The following is a 3,545-nucleotide window of genomic DNA, read 5'->3' as shown; positions in this document are numbered from 1 at the left end:
AATGTGTGTAGATTACACAGATCTTAACAAGGCTTGTCTCAAGGATCCTTTCCCTCTGCCACACATAGACTCCATGATAGACGCGACAACGGGTCATGAACTATTAACATTCATGGATGCATCAGCGGGATTCCAACAGATCTGGAAGGAACCATCCGACCAAGAGGATATGACATTCATAACTCCAACATGTACCTAATGTTATACCGTCTTGCCATTTGGTCTTAAAAACGTAGGTGAAACATACGAAAGGCTAGTCAACAAGATGTTCAAAGAGAAACTGGGGGACACCATGGAAGTCTACATCGATGACATGGTAGTCAAGCTGAAGATCATCTCAAGGATCTTGAAGAAGCCTTCGACATACTAGATGAATATAACATGAAGCTAAATCCATACAAGTGTTACTTTGGAATGAGATCAGACAAGTTCGTTGAATACATGATGATTAAAAGAGGAATTGAAGCAAGTCGGGAGCAAATCAAGGCCTTCCTCGATCTAAGATCACCATCCTTGACAAAAAATATTCAAAGACTAACAGGAAGAGTGGTAGCCCTAAACATGGTCCTATCAAGATCCTCAGAAAGATGCAAGCCTTTCTACGACATCTTGAAGAAGAACAAAAGGTTCGAGTGGACCAAGGAACATGTAGATGCTTTCCAGGAACTTAAAAAATATTTAAGTTCAGCACCCATATTGGTAAAACCATTAGATAGGGAACCATTTCTTCTCTACCTTTTAGTATCCTCAAACGCAGTGAGTGCAGTCTTAGCTAAGGATCTTAATGGGGACCAGCATTCCATATATTATGTAAATACAATTCTATTGGATCTTGAGACCAGGTACTCCAACCTTGAAAAACTTATACCTGCATTAGTAACTACGTCTTCCAAATGAAGATAATATTTTGAAATGCATCCTATAAATGTATGAACTAATTATCCCATTAAAGATGTTATGAGAAAACTAGAAATGTCAGGAAGAATGGTAAAGTGGTCCATGAAACTAAGCACATATGACATAAAGTATGAGCCAAGATCTTCTATAAAGACTCAAGCATTGGCAGACATCATGGTTGAATTTAATGATGATCTACAAGCTGAAGTAGAAATAGAAGCCAAACAACTTCTAGAAGAAGAAAACATGGGAAGATGGAAACTATTTACAGATGGAGCATCAAACCAAAGAGGAACTGGCCTTGGGATCAAACTAAAATCGCCACAGGGGGACATCCTACACGAAGAAACAGTTGTGAGCTCATTGCAACCAATAATGACGCAGAATACAAGGCACTAATCATTGGATTGTAGTTAGCCAAGAATCTTAAAATCAAGGATCTTCAGGTATTCGTCGATTATTTATTATTGATTACCCATTTTAATTGATCCTAATCACTAAAAGGAGAAACACTAGCACTATATCTCAAGATCCGCAAAAGTTTAGCCTCAGAAGTCGAAGCATTCAGCCTAAACCAGGTTCCTAGAGCAGACAATGCTAAAGCAGATGCTTTAGCCAATCTAGGATCTTCTCTTAGGATCCCAGTAGAAGCCAGGATCTTGATAATCCACATATTGATCCTAGTGATCGAGGATCCTGCCAAAAAACTGAAGGATCCTGACGATAAGAGGAAACTACCAATGTCACTACAATCGAAGACTCTGATCCTCAACTTCCTTATCAGGATCCTTCCCTAACCTCAAGATCCTAGATCCAACCTATTATGGAATACCACCAGAACGACACAATCCCAAAAGAGGAAAAAAGCGACAGAGCATTTAGAACAAGGGTCTCAAGGTTTGTAATAATCCAAGGTAAATTATATAAAAAATCTATGGAAGGTCCATTCCTTAGATGCTTACAAGAACATGAAGTTGTAGAAGTTCTAAAGGATATACACGAAGGAAACTGCAGCAATCACACTGCAGGTAGATCCTTATGCTCTAAAGTGTTGAGAACAGGATACCATTGGCCAACCATGAAGAAAGATTCCTTCCTACATGATAAAAAATGTGATGCTTTTCAAAGGCATAACAACATCCTACATCAACCAGCGGAACCTCTATATCCTGTCATCTCCCCTTGGCCATTCATGAAGTGGGGGATGGATATAGTGGGAAAATTGTTGGTAGCTCCTGGAGGAAAAGTCTTCATGCTAGTTGTTGGGTCCAGGATCCTCAAAGCCTCTAGGATCCTCAACCCTCATCGAATATTCAGGATCCTCAACTATCTCAGGATCCCGACTATTACCGTTATCATCATTTACTAATATTTATAACGGTTATATTTTGTTCTTAATTGACAGATGTGTAGAAATAGTCAATAGAAGACCAAGTCAAATAACATTCATGAAGCTGGTCATGGAGGATCCAGAAAATATCAGACATATTGTTAGGTACTTTAGACTATAAATTGACACTTGTATCTCGAACACAACACACTATTTTTTACTCTGAGCTTACTCTACGAAATTATCCACTTGTTCTTACTAAAATATTCTTTGTAACCACCATTTTACATCAATAAAATCATCAAGCCATGTGATCATTATCACCTCCCAAGGTTTTTTGCTGGAGATCCTAGCAAGGATCAAGGGCTTTCCTTCTAAACCAAATTTGGTACTCTCTTTTATTATTTTCTATTGCACAATTTGAACATCATAACATATCTTTCAATTTGGTTGATTAGTATTTGTGTAATTTTTGACCAAAACAATTTGGAGCCCACCCTGGGGTCGTGGTGTTCAAAATCCTTGAAAGGACATGTCTACACAACCAATCCTTTCTTCATCCTCCGCTCCTTACATTCCAACCAAAAACCTACCACCTCCTCCGAGTGGGCCCCCTGGCCAGTGGAAAACGCCTGACATTTCCAGGAAAAACACCCCTTCGGTCACTAACCAAGGAAATTTGGGATCTTCAGGACTCCAGTATCCGACTGCCTCAATCACTATAGTATAACTCTTCACTATGATGACGAAAATAACACAACAAGTAACCCAACAACAGGAGGAGAATAGAGCACTGCTCATAGAAGTGGAGAGGATGAAGGCATAATTTCAAAAATCCTAGGAAACAACGCCCACAGTTGTACAACCAAGGATCCTGAACTTCGATAATGCAAGATCCTCAGGAAATCACCAGAAGGACACAGTTCTTACCATTATGGCGACACCCTGGGAGGAAACTATGGACAACCGAGCATCTATGATCAATGATCTCAATGATCCTTTCAATACTCCTACAAACCTTGATTCTAGTAACTTCTTAAATAATAATACTATTAATACTAACTCTACTAATGTTGATGTAGGTGTTGGGTTTTGAGCATTCTAACACTCTTATGGTGTACATGCAACCCTATAAACCTTGGATCTATGTTTTCTCTATTATACATGCAAATAAGAACTTTCCAAGGCTTTAATCCTAACTAGCATATTATGAAGCTCCTATACTACAAATTACTAGTTGGATGACATACCTTTTGATGTATATTGATTTCTTCAAGCTTTAAGATCTTAGCCCCAATAGTGTGGAAGCCTCAAGTGG

This window comes from Lactuca serriola, chromosome 6 (genome assembly GCF_051521515.1).
Source record: "Lactuca serriola cultivar US96UC23 chromosome 6, Lser_US96UC23_V15, whole genome shotgun sequence".
Taxonomy (NCBI): domain Eukaryota; kingdom Viridiplantae; phylum Streptophyta; class Magnoliopsida; order Asterales; family Asteraceae; genus Lactuca; species Lactuca serriola.
Note: the sequence above shows the minus strand (reverse complement) of the source record.